The sequence below is a fragment of the Aegilops tauschii genome, chromosome 3 (genome assembly GCF_002575655.3).
Source record: "Aegilops tauschii subsp. strangulata cultivar AL8/78 chromosome 3, Aet v6.0, whole genome shotgun sequence".
Classification (NCBI taxonomy): Eukaryota; Viridiplantae; Streptophyta; class Magnoliopsida; order Poales; family Poaceae; genus Aegilops; species Aegilops tauschii.
Genome location: NC_053037.3, coordinates 561,640,695 through 561,660,002, shown reverse-complemented (window position 1 = coordinate 561,660,002; position 19,308 = coordinate 561,640,695). Strand labels below are relative to the sequence as shown.

General features: G+C 54.3%; 1 long non-coding RNA gene across 2 annotated transcripts; it reads left to right on the top strand.

The window, feature by feature from the left end:
* The first annotated feature begins 547 nt into the window (after window positions 1–547).
* On the top strand, window positions 548–18,490 carry LOC120976973 (uncharacterized). Of its 2 annotated transcripts, XR_006672560.2 has the most exons (5): window positions 548–3,071; window positions 3,321–3,372; window positions 17,678–17,885; window positions 17,987–18,079; window positions 18,161–18,490. It is a non-coding gene; the product is annotated as an uncharacterized lncRNA (long non-coding RNA). The 2 variants fall into 2 exon arrangements; XR_005773740.2 differs by lacking the exon at window positions 17,678–17,885.
* The last annotated feature ends 818 nt before the right edge of the window (window positions 18,491–19,308 follow it).

The window sequence follows — 19,308 nt, the reverse complement described above, 5'->3', positions numbered from 1 at the left end:
CCATGAGGGCGGTTCCCAGCGGATGGTGCTCTTTGGGTGTTGCGCTGAGCTAGGTCGACGCGAGGCTTGCAACTTTCTCATGTGAATCTCTTCTTCAAAATCGGAGCTGCCATGTCCTCAGCGCTTTGGTCGACTGATTGGTGCTTGTGGCCGGGTCATCCGTGTGTGCTCTGTGTGGGGTTGTATCTAGGTTTTCGCTTGGTTTTCCTCCAATTAATCGGGCAACTCTCTTCTGCTTAATCAATGAAAATGGCAAATCTTCTACCTCGTTTAAAAAAAGCATCACGGAAGTCTTTTTGCACCAACATATTTTCTTCTATGATTTTTTTTAAGAGGTGGACATATTTTCTTCTAAGATAAGACACGACACACAACCTACTAACTCCTAACATGACCAAATGGGCCGGCGGTCTGCTCATGTGTGCCGGCCCGGCCCGTGGTCTGCACGCAACCGCCTCTGCCTCGAGCACCCGACCCCACCAATCTGAGGCTCCCAACGGTAATATCTCCGCGCCGGGTTGCCGACCGACCGACCCCTCCTGTCCTGCTCCTGCCCACCCGGTTCGGATCTAGCCCGAACCCACCAGCAGCAGCCCCACTTCCCTCTGCTTCCCGCCGCCCGCCGAAGCCGGCTCCGGCAAGCACCTTCCCCGGCGACACCGCCCCTTCCCGGCGGCCAGCCCACGGCCAGGCGCGCCCTTTCCTCCCTCCCCGCGCTCTGGCCGTGGCCGGCCCGCTCCTCCTCTCTTCCTACGGGGCCCCGGGGTCCTGCCTCCCCGCTCGTCCTCGATTTGGGTTCGCTCGTCCTCGACTCGCCGTCCGTTCAGGTTTGGAACCGCGCCTGATTTGGTTCTTGCTCCTGCTTGGTTCGTCGGCTCACAAGTCGCGCCTGCTTTGATTTTTCCCGTCCCCGCCGTCGCCCGTTTGGGGTCGCGTCCGGTTCGATTTTGCTCGTCCTCGCCGTCGCCGTCCGTGTGGAGTCGCGCCCGATTCGATTTCGCTCGTCCTCGCCGTCGTCCGTCTACTTTAGAGTCGCGTCTGATTCGATCTTGCGCGTCCTCGCCCTTGTCCCGATGCGGTCGCGTGTTCTTGGTCCGTCTCGCCTCGTCGGGGCCGGGGTCTCCATCTCGTTTGCAAACTACCAATTCTGCCTGCGCGCGCTTCTGCTATCCGAACGTAGCAGTCCTGGATTTCGTGTTCGCGTCGGTTGCAGGAACGAACGGGTCTGGTTTCGAAATTGGATTACGGCCGGAGATGGGGAGCAATGTTACTTGTTACTTTATCGTGCTATAGTTCAGATCGGTTCCTCTCTTCTGTCACCTGCGTTGCTCTTGCTCTCTTGTTATACTCTGTCAATTCTTGGCCCTCTGTCAATTCTTGAGTTCCAGGGTCTGTTAATTCTTGACTTTTTGTTGTACCGGTTAGGCGTGTGTGCTCTTATCCTAGATGCAGAGACGGGGTGATTCCTTACGCTTGTTCTGATGGTGTATAATGCTTATGTTCTTTCCAATTTGTTTCTTTTTACCATGCTTTGCTTGTGTGTTCCTGCTGCTTGACTAATTGAACACCTGATGCTGCTACTGTGGGACAATGTTCCTTTTTTTCTTCCTGATGTTGCTATTTCCATTGATGAGCTCCTGCTAGTTAGTTCCCCTTAGAGTACATTCTAGATTGCATAGCATAACTACAGAATTTTGTCATTGCACACCTGCGCATATATTTCTGTTGTGAGCATAACTCCAGAATTTATTTATCTGTGAAAGCACGTTCACACATGTTTTTTTATCAATGCTGCTAACTTCTGTCGCGTCCCCAGTTAGTGTGCTGCTTGTTTTCTTGTGATGATGGTGATCCAGTTGACTAGCCCAACTCTTATGCTGTGACATTTGTTAATCCCCAGTTAGTGTGCCTGAAAAATTACTGTTTGTCCTGTTAAATTTTATGGCATCAACTCGGTATTGTGATTAATGACCTAGTATTTGTTTAGTGTAGACAGCTAACTTCTTTTTTTCTTAAATTTTTAGTGATATGCGTGTTTTGGTATATTCTTTTTTTTTTGTATTACTTATGTCCAGTCACTGGAATAGTGCTTTTCTTGATTTGCCTAGACTTTGTGACAATTAATTTATAGTGCGTTCATTGATCATTGAGCTTTTGACACCCTATTGCGTAAAATTCTGTTGTAATGTTTGTTTGATCATTGAGTAGTTAATATTGATTCTGCGTGCGCTTCTGTTATCTGAGAGACACTCACGATCCTGCGTTTCGTGTTTGCGGCGGAGCGATGAACGGTTACATTTCGTGTTCCTGCATTTTGTGTTCGCCGTCTGGTTTGATTACGGACACAGGGAGATGCCAGCAAGGTCAGTTTCAGATCGGTTCCGTCGCTGCGTTGTTCGTCGGCGATCTCCAGACCTCAAACGCATGCGCCCTTGTGATACTTTAGTTTGGCTCGCCGGTCGTTACGGTTGTTCTTGTGTTCTTGAAGAACCCCATCTTATACGCAGAGATGAGGTGATTCGTTATGGTTCTTTTGATGGTTTCTTATGTTCTTTCGAATTGGGTTCTTGTAACACTTTGCTTATGTTCCCAATGTCTGTCTTTCCATATATGGGGATGCGTTCAGAGGTGCAAACTGTGTAGGCCGTGGTGTGTTTTATACTATCTATGGTGTGTTTTATACTATCTGATGTGGAACGTAGAAATATTGATATCACTTCTGTGCTAGTATACTAGATATGGTGTGTTTTATCCAAGTTATTAACCACATCTCTTACAAATTTTCCTTGAGATGGTACATGTTTATATGACAGGAGTGTTTGATGTCTTGACGAATATTGGTAGTTCCTGATCATAGGTAACAGACCAGTACTTGTTTAGTGCAGACAATTTACTATTCTTTTTTCTGAACTTTTTTGTGTTATGTGTGTTATGTGGATATCATATTTTAATGCTCTTCTAAGTATTGAAGGTACAGACTTGTGGATCTGGACATGTCACAGTTGCCCTTTATTGTGTTGCTAAGGACACTGAACGGTTTGGCTGGGCCACTGCACGGCCTGGCTAGTCAGGTACATTTGATTTTATGTTTAGTTGATGTTCTCTGCCACATCATGCTCAACTTGTGCTTGCCAAATGGATCTCCTGGAACAAATTGTTCGTAATAAATGAACAAATTGCAGAACTTGTGGCTGTGCTATTGACCCACTTGCTTTAGCACATGATGTTAAGATGAAGAAAAGCATACGCCCTGTTATTTTAAAATGGTGTATTTACTGTTTTGATACGCATAAAGTGATCATAGTCACCATATACTGCAGGAAGTGTTGCTATGGATCAATTCTGTAATGGAAGACACTGAAGAGTGGAAAGGTAGCTTATCTCAAACCGTGTTATATCTATTGAATTATCAAGCACTAATTATTGCTCAAGGACTATAGTTTTATAATACCTCATGATCTTGTCTGTGAGTAGAGAAAATAATGCGATATAAGGAATTATTGTTGCCACTCATTTCATGCTCACATGGGTTGACTGTCGGAGTAAATGACCACGGGTAGCCTAACCGACTCCCCCAGCTCTTAAAAAATTATCAGGCCGATCGAGCCTTCAAGCACCCAAAGTACGGGGCCGCCTTCCCCTGGCCGATCATCTCATAGGCCGACTGCTGTAAGGCGGCCCGACCTTGAAACCCTCCGGAAGAGAGCCAAAAGAAAGCCGACTTCAAGAAGCCGGCCACAAGAAGGCCGACTCCAAGAAGCCGGCCACAAGAAGGCCGACTCCAAGAAGCCGGCCACAAGAAGACCGACTCCCGGCAAGCGGCCAAGATTGCACCCTCCAGGACAGCACCCACATAACGGTGACAAGACCGGGCGTGGCTACAGTAAAGTCTGCCACCCCCGAATCCCGGAGCACGCATGGCCACAGTGCGCCGTACGGGTCGGCCATCCCCCGTCCGGCGCGGCACTGTAGCCATGTTGACCATGACGCCACCCACGACGGGTTGTCAGTACGGCCCGCGGGCGGCAGGCCCCTACAGCCAGAGAGACGCTCAAAGGCGGTCAAGCCCCCTTTTAGTCGGCCTGGGGTGTAGCCGGCTCCCAATAGCCGGCTACCTCACTCCCTCGAAGTATGTGCATCATTAAGAAGACAAGACGAGGTAAGGCTAAAGTGAGAGTCCGCCGGACGGCGGCACTGTAGCCATGAAGGCCGACTCCAAGAAGCCGGCCACAAGAAGGCCGACTCCAAGAAGTCGGCCACAAGAAGGCCGACTCCCGGCAAGCGGCCAAGATTGCATCCTCCAGGACAGCACCCACATAACGGTGACAAGACCGGGCGTGGCTACAGTAAAGTCTACCACCCCCGAATCCCGGAGCACGCATGGCCACAGTGCGCCGTGCGGGTCGGCCATCCCCCGTCCGGCGCGGCACTGTAGCCATGTTGACCATGACGCCACCCACGACGGGTTGTCAGTACGGCCCGCGGGCGGCAGGCCCCTACAGCCAGAGAGACGCTCAAAGGTGGTCAAGCCCCCTTTTAGTCGGCCTGGGGTGTAGACGGCTCCCAATAGCCGGCTACCTCACTCCCTCGAAGTATGTGCATCATTGAGAAGACAAGACGAGGTAAGGCTAAAGTGAGAGTCCGCCGGACGGCGGCACTGTAGCCATGCTTACCTCAGCAAAGCCCCCGTCATCAGGGGCGAGGCTACAGTAACCAGCAGCCGGCGGGACCCATCAGTCGGCGGGCCCCAGCGGCCGGCGAAGAAGCCGGCGGATACAGACACTGACGGCCTGGACCCGCATCCAGCCGGATTACCATTGTACCCCTGGGGGGTAGGCCTATATAAACCCCCCAGGGCACCCATGCAAAAGGTTGATCTCTTAGAGTTTTAGACACCACGTAGAGAGAAGAGGAGAGCTAGCCTTGCCCTTCTTCCTCCTCTAGCAAAATAGCTCAAGGAGCCACTTGTAGCCACTTGTGTTGATCTAGTGATCATGCGGAGACCTCGCAGAGCAGGATTAGGGGTGTTATCTCCACGGAGAGCCCCGAACCTGGGTAAGATTCGCCGGCGTGCATGTCTTCGCCTTATCCCGTTTTCAGACACCGGCGATGTCTTACTGGCTCCCACAATGATAAGCCACCCGTTGGCATATGTCGCACCTACCACCCGACATTTGGCGCCCACCGTGGGGCCAGGTGCACCGTCGTTCGGAGACTTGTTCTGGACGGGAACCCATTTCCTTCCCAGCGAGTGTAGCCAGCCCGGCACGCCCGATGGCGCTTGCCCCGACGCGCTGCAAGGCGCCGACGACGCCTGCGCGGCGAGCTGCCTCGCCAATCTTCTTGGCGAGGCTCGCATCTCCGACGAGCCTGCGTCCGACGCGGGCACAGACTGCCCCGAGTGCCGCCTCGTCAGCCTCCTCGACCAGCTTCACGTCTCCAGCGAGCCTGCTGTGGATTTGGAGTCGGTCGGCTCCACCGGCCCGATGCTTGTCGACTCCGACACGGCATCGCTTGACGCCTTCCCCACCAACGTGGTGATCATCGACGACCCTCTTCCTCGAGCCGACAGTGGCGGCAGCACTGTCACTGAGGTGCTGGTCATCAGCCATGGCGCCGCCTCAGGCGAGAACGCCCACGACGCCCTACAAGCGGCGCTACACGACTTGTCCGCCCCCATCCCGGTCGACGCCGACGACGAGACACTGGAGGCACGCCGCCTCGCCCTCATAGCGGAGGGCCAGAAGATAGCATCCATGAGACGCCTCATTGAGGCTCACCAGCGCGAAGTCGACCGCGCCGCCTTTGGTACGCCGCCTCCTGACGGGCCGAGCCGAGCCGGCATCGTCAAGAAGCGCGGCGCGGCCATCGCCAGCATGCTGGGAGCAGACCGCCCAGTCTACGCCACGCCACTCGAGAACCTGCGTACCGCTCAGGCGGCCGTAGACGACCTGAATGGGCTGGGGGCCGACGAGCTCCCCTACATGACTAGACGCATCCAGCAGCTGATCGACGCGGCCGCAGAGCGGCATGAAGCCAGCGCCCGCGCTGAAAGCCCCCCCCCCACGCCGAGAGCACGGCGCGACATCCCGGATGCCGACTGCAAGCGGCGCCCGCGCAAGAAAAGACAAGGAGCCGGCTGCTAGCCGCAGTCGGACTCGGCTCACCATTGAGCGCGATGCAGAAGGCCGCCCCTGAGCTGTGGAACGACAAGGCAATCCGCCTCCTCCCCCGCCTCGTGGGGAGAGATATCCCACCCCGCCGCCTGTCACGCATCCGACTCTCGGCGACCGACTAGGCCACCGCGAAGGAGTCGGCGAGAATGACGCTCGCCATCGGATCGACCGCCTAGCGCGATCCCTGGCGCTAGAAGAAGAAGATGATGTCGGCCCGCCTTGCTTTGGCCCCCGCATCCGCGACGAGCCCTTCCCCAAAGGGTTCTCACTCCCAAGAGACACGCCAAAATACAACGGCTCCGTGAAGCCGGAAGACTGGTTGATCGACTACTCCACCGCAGTCAGCATAGCAAACGGCAACAGGCGCGTTGCCGTGAAGTACGTCCCGCTCATGCTTCAAGGCACGTCACGCACCTGGTTGAACAGCCTCAAGCCCTACAGCGTCAACAGCTCGCTAGACTTCCCGGAAGTCTTCATCCGCAACTTCACCAGCACATACAAGCGGCCTCCCAAGCCCCGCCAGCTTTCCTTGTGCGTCCAAAGGCCCAGCGAATCAACTCGCGACTACCTCACGCGTTGGGCTGAGCTCCGCAACTCCTGCGAAGGGTGCACGAGGTTCAGGCCATAGAGTACTCTGCGACGAGCTGCTGTTCATAGCAGACAAGTACGCCACGGCCGACTCTTCAATGAAGACTAAGCTTTGGGTGGATGCCTCTAGAAACGTGCTCGTTCCGGCTCCCAAGACGCCAGCCGGTGATTTCAATCGACCCCCGCACCCGAACGACCACAAGCGCAAGGCCCCTATGCCGCCTTCCACCAGTCGACAAGTAGCCACAGTCGAACACGAACAACCTGAAGAGCGGCCCGTGCCCAAGAAGCAGAAGGGCGGCAGGCCGGCTTGGCAGCCGGCTTCTCCTACGAGCAAACCCTTGATGCCCCCTGCAAGTTCCACAGCGGCGCGAAGCCGTCCAACCATACGACTCGGAAGTGTCATTGGCTCACGCGAATCTCCAAAGGCGAGGGACTGGTGCCGCCTCCACCTGCTGGCCAGCCGCCTCCAGCCCCTCAGCAGCCGGCTGCTCGACCAGCAGTCGGAGCCATTCAAGACGAGTTCCCGAACGAGCATGCCGCCTACGTCGTCTTCACAAGCCAAGTTGAAGACAGACGCAGTCGGCGCCGATAACAGCAAGAAGTCAACGCGGTCGCCTCCAACAACCCAGAGTTTATGCATTGGTCTGAGAAGCCTATCAGCTGGAGCCGGGCCGATCATCCCGAGGTGATGCCGTCTCGCGGCTCTTATGCGTTGGTATTGGACGCCACCCTCGCGACAGAAAGGCGAGCTGCCCGTTTCTCCCAAGTACTGATTGACGGAGGGCGCATCATCAACATACTGTACCGTGACACCATGGAGAAGCTGAACATCAAGACGAAGCAACTCATGCCAAGCCGGACTGTGTTCCATGGCATCGTACCCGGCCTGTCCTGCTCACCAATCGGCAAGATCAAGATAGATGTTCTCTTCGGAGACAAGGATCACTTCCGCTGAGAAGCAGTCTGGTTTGAAATGGTGGATCTAGAGACCCCTTACCACGCGTTGCTTGGCCGACCTGCCTTGGCCAAGTTCATGGCTGTGCCCCACTACGCCTACCTCAAGATGAAGGTGCCTAGTTCGAAGGGAATCATCATCATAGCCGGAGACTACAAGAAATCCTCCAAATGTGCTGCAGCCAGCAGCCGGCTGGCCGAGTCCCTCGTGATTGCCGAAGAAAAGAAGATGCTGGACCGAGTCGTGGCCATGGCCGGCAAGCAGCCGGGCCTGTCCCCTGACCCCAAGGAGTATGATGCTCAAGGCTCCTTCCAGCCGGCCAAGGAAACAAAGAAGATACTTCTGGACCCAGAGAACCCGGAGAGGTTTGCCGTCATAGGTGCGAACCTTGACAGCAAATAGGAAGGCGAGCTCGTCGATTTCCTCCGTGAGAATCGGGACATCTTTGCATGGTCCCCAAAGGACATGCCGGGTGTTCCGAAGGATTTCGCCGAGCACAAGCTACACGTCCGAGCAGACGCAAAACCAGTCAAACAACCCCTCCGCCGACTGTCGGAGGAGAAGAGAAGGATTGTAGGAGAAGAGATAGCCCGGCTTCTGGCAGCCGGCTTTATTACGGAGGTGTTTTTTCCAGAATGGCTTGCCAACCCAGTCCTCATATTGAAGAAAAACAATAAGTGGCGCATGTGTATAGATTACACCAGCCTCAACAAAGCCTGCCCCAAAGATTCGTTTGCCTTACCTCGAATCGATCAAGTGATAGACTCCACAGCCGGATGCGAGCTGTTGAGTTTTTTGGATGCTTACTTAGGCTACCATCAGATCAAGTTGGATCCAGCCGACCGCCTGAAGACCGCCTTCATCAGACCATTCGGAGCTTTCTGCTACCTGACTATGACATTCGGCTTGAGAAATGCCGGTGCCACTTTTCAGCGTTGCATGCAGAAATGCCTCCTCAAGCAACTCGGCAGAAATGCCCACGTATATGTAGACGATATTGTGGTGAAGACGGAGAAGCGCGGCACCCTACTGGAAGACATCAGAGAAACATTCGACAACCTGCGCCAATTTCAGATCAAGCTCAACCCTGAGAAATGCGTGTTCGGAGTACCAGCCGGCCAACTTCTAGGCTTCTTGGTCTCCGAACGCGGCATCGAGTGCAACCCAGTGAAGATCAAGGCCATAGAGAGAATGCAGATTCCTACCAAGCTGCGAGACGTCCAAAAGTTTACCGGGTGCCTAGCCTCCCTGAACCGCTTCATCAGCCGGCTGGGAGAAAAGGCTCTCCCCTGTACCGATTCATGAAAAAGTCCACCCACTTCGAGTGGAACGACCAAGCAGACAAAGCTTCTCACGAGTTGGAGAAGATGCTGACCACGCCGCCTGTCTTGGCGGCGCCGACTGAGAAAGAGCCCATGCTCCTTTACATTGCCGCGACTAGCCGAGTGGTCAGCACAGTTATTGTGGTCCAACGCCCAGAAGAAGGCCGAGCTCAGTTAGTCCAGAGGCCGGTGTATTATTTGAGCGAAGTACTGTCCACCTCGAAGCAAAACTACCCGCACTACCAGAAGATGTGCTATGGAGTGTACTTCGCCGCGAAGAAGCTGAAGCCCTACTTTCAAGAGCACCCCATCACGGTCGTATGTACTGCCCCGCTTGCCGAGATCATAGGCAGCCGGGATGCATCCGGCCGGGTGGCCAAGTGGGCCATTGCGCTGGCTCCTTACATGATCTTCTACCAGCCTCGCACCGCCATCAAGTCCCAAGCATTGGCTGACTTCCTTGTCGACTGGGCCGAGACCCAGTACCTACCGCCGGCTCCCGACTCCACTCATTGGCGGATGCACTTCGATGGATCCAAGATGCGCACCGGCTTGGGAGCCGGCATCGTCCTCACCTCTCCCAAGGGCGACAAACTCAGATACACATTGCAAATTCATTTTGCCACCTCCAACAACGTGGCCGAGTACGAGGCGCTCATACATGGGCTCCGGCTAGCCAAAGAGCTCGGCATCCGCCGGATCCTGTGCTATGGCGACTCGGATTTAGTAGTCCAACAATCATCTGGCGACTGGTACGCCAAGGACGCAAACATGGCGAGCTACCGATTCCTCGTTCAGCAAATCAGCAGATACTTTGAAGGATGCGAGTTCCTCCACGCAGCTTCCTCGTTGTCGGCCCATGGCACGTGGAGGAACTCGCATCCTTCAAAGTATCCGCTGATTTGCTGAACGAGGAATCGGTAGCTCGCCATGTTTGCGTCCTTGTCCCAGTCGCCAGATGATTGTTGGACTACTAAATCCGAGTCGTCATAGCACAGGATCCGGCGGATGCCGAGTTCTTTGGCTAGCCGGAGCCCATGTATGAGCGCCTCGTACTCGGCCACGTTGTTGGAGGCGGCAAAATGAATTTGCAATGTGTATCTGAGTTTGTCGCCCTTGGGAGAGGTGAGGACGATGCCGGTGCGCATCTTGGATCCATCGAAGTGCATCCGCCAATGAGTGGAGTCGGGAGCCGGCGGTAGGTACTTGGTCTCGGCCCAGTCGACAAGGAAGTCGGCCAATGCTTGGGACTTGATGGCGGTGCAAGGCTGGTAGAAGATCATGTAAGGAGCGAGCGCAATGGCCCACTTGGCCACCCGACCAGATGCATCCCGGCTGCCTATGATCTCGGCAAGCGGGACAGTACATACGACCGTGATGGGGTGCTCTTGAAAGTAGGGCTTCAGCTTCTTCGCGGCGAAGTACACTCCATAGCACATCTTCTGGTAGTGCGGGTAGTTTTGCTTCGAGGTAGACAGTACTTCGCTCAAATAATACACCGGCCTCTGGACTAACTGAGCTCGGCCTTCTTCTGGGCGTTGGACCACAATAACTGTGCTGACCACTCGGCTAGTCGCGGCAATGTAAAGGAGCATGGGCTCTTTCTCAGTCGGCGCCGCCAAGACAGGCGGCGTGGTCAGCATCTTCTTGAACTCGTGAGAAGCTTGGTCTGCTTGGTCGTTCCACTCGAAGTGGGTGGACTTTTTCATGAGTCGGTACAGGGGGAGAGCCTTTTCTCCCAGCCGGCTGATGAAGCGGTTCAGGGAGGCTAGGCACCCGGTAAACTTTTGGACGTCTCGCAGCTTGGTAGGAATCTGCATTCTCTCTATGGCCTTGATCTTCACTGGGTTGCACTCGATGCCGCGTTCGGAGACCAAGAAGCCTAGAAGTTGGCCGGCTGGTACTCCGAACACGCATTTCTCAGGGTTGAGCTTGATCTGAAACCGGCGCAGGTTGTCGAATGTTTCTCTGATGTCTTCCAGCAGGGTGCCGCGCTTCTCCGTCTTCACCACAATATCGTCTACATAGACGTGGGCATTTCTGTCGAGTTGCTTGAGGAGGCATTTCTGCATGCAACGCTGAAAAGTGGCACCGGCATTTCTCAAGCCGAATGTCATAGTCAGGTAGCACAAAGCTCCGAATGGTGTGATGAAGGCGGTCTTCAGGCGGTCGGCTGGATCCAATTTGATCTGATGGTAGCCTGAGTAGGCATCCAAAAAACTCAACAGCTCACATCCGGCTGTGGAGTCTATCACTTGATCGATTCGAGGTAAGGCAAACGGATCTTTGGGGCAGGCTTTGTTGTGGCTGGTGTAATCTATACACATGCGCCACTTATTGTTTTTCTTCAATACGAGGACTGGGTTGGCAAGCCATTCTGAAAAAAACACCTCCGTAATGAAGCCGGCTGCCAGAAGCCGGGCTATCTCTTCTTCTACAATCCTTCTCTTCTCCTCCGACAGTCGGCGGAGGGGTTGTTTGACTGGTTTTGCGTCTGCTCGGACGTGTAGCTTGTGCTCGGCGAAATCCTTCGGAACACCCGGCTTGTCCTTTGGGGACGGGACCATGCAAAGATGTCCCGATTCTCACGGAGGAAATCGACGAGCTCGCCTTCCTATTTGCTGTCAAGGTTCGCTCCTATGACGGCAAACCTCTCCGGGTTCTCTGGGTCCAGAAGTATCTTCTTTGTTTCCTTGGCCGGCTGGAAGGAGCCTTGAGCATCATACTCCTTGGGGTCAGGGGACAGGCCCGGCTGCTTGCCGGCCATGGCCACGACTCGGTCCAGCATCTTCTTTTCTTCGGCAATCACGAGGGACTCGGCCAGCCGGCTGCTGGCTGCAGCACACTCGGAGGATTTCTTGTAGTCTCCAGCTATGGTGATGATTCCCTTCGAACTAGGCACCTTCATCTTGAGGTAGGCGTAGTGGGGCACAGCCATGAACTTGGCCAAGGCAGGTTGGCCAAGCAACTTGGCCAAGGCAGACTGCTTCTCGGCGGAAGTGATCCTTGTCTCCGAAGAGAACATCTATCTTGATCTTGCCGATTGGTGAGCAGGACAGGCCAGGTACGATGCCATGGAACACAGTCCGGCTTGGCATGAGTTGCTTCGTCTTGATGTTCAGCTTCTCCATGGTGTCACGGTACAGTATGTTGATGCTGCTCCCTCCGTCAATCAGTACTCGGGAGAAACGGGCAGCTGGCCTTTCTGTCGCGAGGGTGGCGTCCAATACCAACGCATAAGAGCCAGGAGACGGCATCACCTCTGGGTGATCGGCCTGGCTCCAGCTGATAGGCTTCTCAGACCAATGCATAAACTCTGGGTTGTTGCAGGCAACCGCGTTGACTTCTTGCTGTTGTCGGCGCCGACTGCGTCTGTCTTCAGCTTGGCTTGTGAAGACGACGTAGGCGGCATGCTCGTTCAGGAACTCGTCTTGAATGGCTTCGACTGCTGGTCGAGCAGCCGGCTGCTGAGGGGCTGGAGGCAGCTGGCCAGCAGGTGGAGGCGGCACCAGTCCCTCGCCTTTGGAGATTCGCGTGAGCCAATGACACTTCCGAGTCGTATGGTTGGACGGCTTCGCGCCGCTGTGGAACTTGCAGGGGGCATCAAGGGTTTGCTCGTAGGAGAAAGCCGGCTGCCATGCCGGCCTGCCGCCCTTCTGCTTCTTGGGCACGGGCCGCTCTTCAGGTTGTTCGTCTTCGACTGTGGCTACTTGCCGACTGCTGGAAGGCGGCTTAGGGGCCTTGCGCTTGTGGTCGTTCGGGTGCGGGCGTCGATTGGAATCACCGGCCGGCGTCTTGGGAGCCGGAACGAGCACGTTTCTAGAGGCATCCACTCGAATCTCAGTCTTCATTGAAGAGTCGGCCGTGGCTTGAGTAGTCGGCTCGTCGCAGAGTAGTCGGCTCGTCGCAGAGGAGTCAGTGCTTGAGTACTTTCAGCAAGGGCGCCGGCTTCATGCCGCTCTACGGCCGCGTCGATCAATTGCTGGATGCGTCTAGTCATGTAGGGGAGCTCGTCGGCCCCCAGCCCGTTCAGCTCGCCTACGGCCGCCTGAGCGGCACGCAGGTTCTCGAGTGGCGTGGCGTAGACTGGGCGGTCTGCTCCCAGCATGCTGGCGATGGCCGCGCCGCGTTTCTTGACGATGCCGGCTCGGCTCGGCCCGTCAGGAGGCGGCGTACCAAAGGCGGCGCGGTCGACTTCGCGCTGGTGAGCCTCAGTGAGGCGTCTCATGGATGCTATCTTCTGGCCCTCCGCGATGAGGGCGAGGCGGCGTGCCTCCAGTGTCTCGGCGTCGGCGTCGGCTGGGATGGGGGCGGTCAGGTCGTGTAGCGCCGCTTGTAGGGCGTCGTGGGCGTTCTCGCCTGAGGCGGCGCCATGGCTGATGACCAGCACCTCAGTGACAGTGCTGCCGCCACTGTCGGCTCGAGGAAGAGGGTCGTCGATGATCACCACGTTGGTGGGGAAGGCGTCAAGCGATGCCGTGTCGGAGTCGACAAACATCGGGTCAGTGGAGCCGACCGACTCCAAATCCACAGCAGGCTCGCTGGAGACGTGAAGCTGGTCGAGGAGGCTGACGAGGCAGCTCTCGGGGCAGTCTGTGCCCGCGTCGGACGCAGGCTCGTCGGAGATGCGAGCCTTGCCAAGAAGATTGGCGAGGTAGCTCGCCGCGCAGGCGTCGTCGGCGCCTTGCAGCGCGTCGGGGCAAGCGCCATCGGGCTTGCCGGGCTGGCTACGCTCGCTGGGAAGGAAATGGGTTCCCGTCCAGAACAGGTCTCCGGACGACGGTGCACCTGGCCCCACGGTGGGCGCCAAATGTCGGGTGGTATGTGCGACATATGCCAACGGGTGGCTTATCATTGTGGGAGCCAGTAAGACATCGCCGGTGCCTGAAAACGGGATAAGGCGAAGACATGCACGCCGGGGAATTTTACCCATGTTCGGGGCTCTCCGTGGAGATAACATCCCTAGTCCTGCTCTGCGGGGTCTCCGCATGATCACTAGATCAACACAACTGGCTACAAGTGGCTCCTTGAGCTGTTTTGCTAGAGGAGGAAGAAGGGCAAGGCTAGCTTTCCTCTTCTCTCTACGTGGTGTCTAAAACTCTAAGAGATCAACCTTTTGCATGGGTGCCCTGTGGGGTTTATATAGGTCTACCCCAGGCCTACCCCCCAGGGGTACAATGGTAATTCGGCTGGATGCGGGTCCAGGCCGTCAGTGTCTGTATCCGCCGGCTTCTCCGCCAGCCACTGGGGCCCGCCGACTGGTGGGTCCCGCCGGCTGCTGTTTACTGTAGCCTCGCCCCTGATGACGAGGGCTTTGCTGAGGTAAGCATGGCTACAGGGCCGCCGTCCGGCGGACTCTCACTGTAGCCTTACCTCGTCTTGTCTTCTTAATGATGCACATACTTTAAGGGAGTGAGGTAGCCGGCTATTGGGAGCCAGCTACACCCCAGGCCGACTAAAAGGGGGCTTGACCGCCTTCGAGCGTCTCTCTGGCTGTAGGGGCCCGCCGCCCGCGGGCCGTACTGACAACCCGTCGTGGGTGGCGTCATGGTCAACATGGCTACAGTGCCGCGCCGGACGAGGGATGGCCGACGGCGCACTGTGGCCATGCGTGCTCCGGGATTCGGGGTGGCAGACTTTACTGTAGCCACGCCCGGTCTTGTCACCATTATGTGGGTGTTGTCCTGGAGGGTGCAATCTTGGCCGCTTGCCGGGAGTCGGTCTTCTTGTGGCCGGCTTCTTGGAGTCGGCCTTCTTGTGGCCGGCTTCTTGGAGTCGGCCTTCTTTTGGCTCTCTTCAGGAGGGTTTCAGGGTCGGGCCGCCTTACAGCAGTCGGCCTGTGAGATGGCCGGCCAGGGGAAGGCGGCCCCGTGCTTTGGGTGCTTGAAGGCTCGATCGGCCTGATAATTTTTAAAGAGCTAGGGGGAGTCGGTTAGGCTACCTGTGGTCATTTACTCCGACAGGTTGCATTGTAGAAACCTAAATATCTACGAATAGCTTCGTGCATCATGCCCCTCATATGCACCGCATTTCAAAAATCTAAATAGCTTTGTCTTCGTTAATCTTATTGTTTGGGAGTTCTTGTTGAAGTTGCAATTGATAAATCCTCGTGGGGATTAAACTTTGGTAAGCTGCTGAAAACAGTCACTAAAATTAGCCATTAAGGAGTAGTATGATTTCTATTTATTGCAATCATGTGGTCTTAGTCTTAGCTACCATCAAAATAAACAAAGGTAGAATAAGTGTGTAGAAAAATACCTAGTATTGAAAGATTATGTAGATCGAAGCTGGTTAATATATACCTGTGCAGAAAAATGTACAAAGAATGCCTGCATCATGCTTGTCATCTTGTGAAAGAAATCATCCAGTGAATTTACTACTTCCAGTCCCTCTGCCTAGCACCCAAACTGAACGAGCTGGTCAGCCCCATTCAGAACGCATTCATCCCGGGACGAAGCCTACACGATAATTTCGTGCTCGTCCGACAATCGGCCCGTCTTCTCCACCAGCTGGGCGCCCCGCGCATTCTCCTGAAGCTCGACCTCGCGCGAGCGTTTGACTCCGTATCCTGGCCATTCCTCTTTGAGGTCTTGCGTCGGTATGGCTTCAGCGCCCGTTTCCTTGGCTGGATCGCCATTCTCCTATCGTCGGCAAGCACAAAGGTCATCCTCAATGGTGCGCCGGGACCTGCGATCTGGCACCGCTATGGGCTTCGTCAAGGTGATCCCGTATCGCCACAGCTCTTCGTGCTTGCTGTCGACACTCTGGGACGCCTTTTTCGCTGCGCTGCCGAGCTCAACGTGTTGCAAAAACTGCACCCCCGCCGAGCGCTTCCCGTCCTCTTGCTGTACGCGGACGATGTCATACTCTTCTGCCACCCCTCGACAAGCGACACACTCGCTGTCCGGGATATCCTGCAGCTATTTGGCCGGGCGTCCGGCCTATGGGTGAACTTCCAGAAGAGCACAGCCACGCTGATCAGATGCGACGGTGACATGGCTGCCCCGGCCATCGCCAACCTGGGCTACCCAACCGCGGCGATGCCTGTCACCTACCTGGGGATCCCGCTCACCCTTGGGCGCCCAACCGCAGCACAACTCCAACCCCTTGTCGACAAAACTGCTGGAAAACTCCCCACTTGGAAGGCGCATCTCATGAACAAAGCTGGACGCCTTGCCTTCGTCAAATCGGTACTAAGCACGATCCCTATCCACCAGCTCCTTGTGCTCGCGCCGCCAAAGAAGATCCTCGAGCTCCTGGAGAAAATTCAATGAGGATATGGGCGGGCCGCACAGAGGCGCACGGTGGCCACTGTCATGTCAACTGGCAACGCGTCTGCTGCCCAACTCGCCTTGGTGGACTTGGAGTGCATGACCTGGAGCGCACGGACCTGGCCCTGCGTACCAGATGGCTTTGGTTCGCCCGCACAGACGACACCCGGGCATGGTCTGGCCTCGACCTCCAATTCAGTGCTACGGAGCGCGCCTTCTTCTTCGCGTCCACCACCATGATCCTCGGCAACGGCCAGCGCGCGTTGTTCTGGGAGGACCGATGGCTTAACGGCTGCTCCATCTCGGAACTAGCGCCACAACTTCATGCCCTCATCCCGAAGAATCGCCGCAAGAGCAGGACCGTGGCGGATGGCCTGCAAGCGCACCAATGGGCATCAGACATCCAGGGCACTCTCGGCATCCGAGAGATCGGCCAGTACCTGACCACCTGGCACGCGCTCGAGCACATAATGCTCAATGCCGAGCCGGATCGCCTACATTGGAAGTGGAATGCGGCAGGCAATTACACGACGCAATCCGCCTACCTCGCCACTTTCCAAGGCTCGGCCTCCTGCCCTGCATGGAAACTGAACTGGAATAGCTGGGCACCTCCGCGTGTCAAGTTCTTCCATTGGCTCGCTCACCTGGGGCGTTGCTGGACGGCTGATTGCCTGGCTCGTCGCGGACTGCCACACCCCCCTTGCTGCCCGCTTTGTGATCAGGAGCCCGAATCGATCCGGCATCTTCTGCTGGAATGCTCCTTCTCCAGACAAGTGTGGCACGAGAGCCTGTCCTGGCTACGCCTGCCATGCAGCGCGCCCTCCAACGAGGAATCCCTGTCCGACTGGTGGCGCTCGGCGCGCCGGAACACGCCCAAGCCAATGAAAAAGGGCCTTACCACCGCTACTCTGCTGATCCCTTGGATGACCTGGAAGCATCGCAACGACTGCGTGTTCAACGGCACGACCCCTTCGACCAACTTGCTGATCGCACAGATCAAGGATGAAGCTACGCTCTGGGCAAGAGCGGGAGCCCGTGGCCTGCGTGCGATCCTATCACAAACATGGGACGTACACTGATTTAGACCGCTGTCTGTAATCGCTCCTCCTAGGAGGCTGTAACAAACTCTATCTTTTCAATACAAAGAAACGCAAGTCTTTTGCGTTTTCTCAAAAAAAATTACTACTTCCAGTATCTTCATGTAAATCTCATAGAGAAGGTTTATCTCTAGATTTGTTTCACTACCACAAATAACTGACATAATATATGTTTCTGTGAGCTTTGTGATTGACCTTGTTGTTATTATGTAACAAAGTCTTGCAACATTCTTGATCTATAACCGTGTTGGCTATCTATATGCAGTTGTAGTGATTAGGGAGAAGCTTGCAGAACTGTATGAATTTGAACAACAATGGTCGAGAGCAGCACAAATGCTTAATCGCATTGACTTGGACTCAGGAATTGAGTAGAAGCAAAGCTTTTGTCTCTCTTTACATGTCATTGGATACTCTGGAAATCTGACCACCATCTTAAAAACCAGGATGCTTGATGACACAAACAAAATATCCAAGTGTGTCCAGATTGCATGACTCTATTTGGAGGCTAGTCCTGTTTTTAGCCTTTGTCGCCATTGCATTGTCAGCTGTACTCATGTAGTTGTTCATTTTGTAGGATGATGGTGCAGTGAATGCTGAAGCTTTTATCAACAAAGCCTCGTTTTTGGTCACAAACAGCAACCAGGAAGTTCTGAACTTACAATTCAAGGTTTGTTGGTTCAGAAACAGTTTAATAATCTATCTGTGTACAACTAAGGACAAGAATTTAGTTCCGTTATATCTCTTGTAGGTCTATTATGCGAGAATTTTAGATCTAAGGCGTAAATTCTTGGAAGCTGCACTTCGATACTATGGTATCTCTCAAATTGAGCAACGCCAAATTGGGGATGAGTAAGGCTTACTCCATGCAGTCGTAGATTTGTTTCTCTCTTGTGCAATTTACTCCTTTTTAATGTTCTGTCATTTATGGTTCTTTGTTGCCTTGCTGGTCTAGTGGTGCCTAATTTCTGTTTTACACCCTTCAAATATTTCAATGTTTTGCTTACTGTATGTAATAAATTACCCTACTTGATATTCATGTTTAAGTACTGTAGTGGTTATTAGCAAGTCATGTTTGGAACTGATATGGCCTCCATATTTTATTTTTAAAGATCTTGATGAAACATTGTTTATGTATTTTCTCAGATAGATTGATGAAAATGCTCTCGAGCAAGCTCTTAGTGCTGCTGTAACATGCGCAATATTGTAACTGATGAGAGGCAACCACTGTTGCCAACTTGAAATCAGTTTACTCATTCAAGTTCTGGAATTTCTTTATAGCTTTCTGAGTTTAGTTCGGTCTTGCATGTATTAGGTTTCTCTTTGTGCCCCTATCTATGTGTTGTTTCTTGTGTGCAAGCCCTCCATTCTCTGTGTGTGACTTGCTGGTGAATATGTGTGTGGCTTGACTCTGTGTGTGTGTGGCTTGACTGTGTGACACTGTGTGTGGCTTGATGTTGAATATGTGTGTGGCTTGACTGTGTGTGAGACTGTGTGTGTGTGTGACTTTGTGAAAATTGCATTTGTTTGATGGCGTGGCTTGTATGCTTTGCTGAATGTTTGGTTGTATAACTTGTGTTCTATGTCACGATTGGTTGCTTTGCTGTTTGTTGAATGTGAACAGACCTAGCACTATTCTTTTTTCTGAACTTTTTTGTGATTATGTCTTATGTGCATATCATATCCTTTTTTTGTATTACTATTGTCCAGTCACTGCAATAATGCTTTTCTAAGTATTTAAGGTACAAACATTGGATCTGGACATGTCACATTGGCTCTTTATTGTGTTTCTAAGGACACTGATGGGGGGGGGGGGGGGGGGGGGTGCCAGCATGTTTTATTGGGTCGAAAGTGTGGTGTTTTTTCTGCCAATTCTGTTAGTTCAGTGTATTTGTGTCG